Raw genomic sequence first — 578 nt, 5'->3', positions numbered from 1 at the left:
TTTTTTTTTTATCCAATTCCCCTTATCCAACCTATCATTTTTAAAATATTTTTCTCGGTCTATGTTTTTCTGAGCAGACCAGCCAATCAGTTTATTTTCCAAATTTTATGATAATCATTATTATTCATGGTCAGCGTTCAATCTTCGACTTGCTTAGATCAGCAGCTACACCGTCGCAGCTGGGCATATGTATGCAATCTGGCACACTGACGTCAGTTTTATGGTATAATAATTCATAACTTCAATAACATGTTTCGCACTCGTAAATATAGTGGTAAAATATGTCATATATATTTTTTTTCTTTTCTAACATCCGTGAGTCATCGACAAGGCCTTTTTACATTCTTCCCGCCATTTTTTTCCTTTTTGGGTCATCAAGTCGAGGTTTCACCACCGAATTTTCCCGCGCATTGGGGGTTTTTCGCCAAAAATGGAGATTATTCATTTTTTTGTGCTTTTAAGAAAGACTGAGGGTTATTGATAATATAAGTCAAGAGTTTTTAAATCGTGTCGATGCATTATCATTTTTTTTACGTGATAAAAATTTGTCGATGTGAAAATGCTGGTTGACACTCATC

The sequence above is a fragment of the Penaeus monodon genome, chromosome 15, assembly GCF_015228065.2.
Source record: "Penaeus monodon isolate SGIC_2016 chromosome 15, NSTDA_Pmon_1, whole genome shotgun sequence".
NCBI lineage: Eukaryota > Metazoa > Arthropoda > Malacostraca > Decapoda > Penaeidae > Penaeus > Penaeus monodon.
This window is presented reverse-complemented; position numbering follows the sequence as displayed.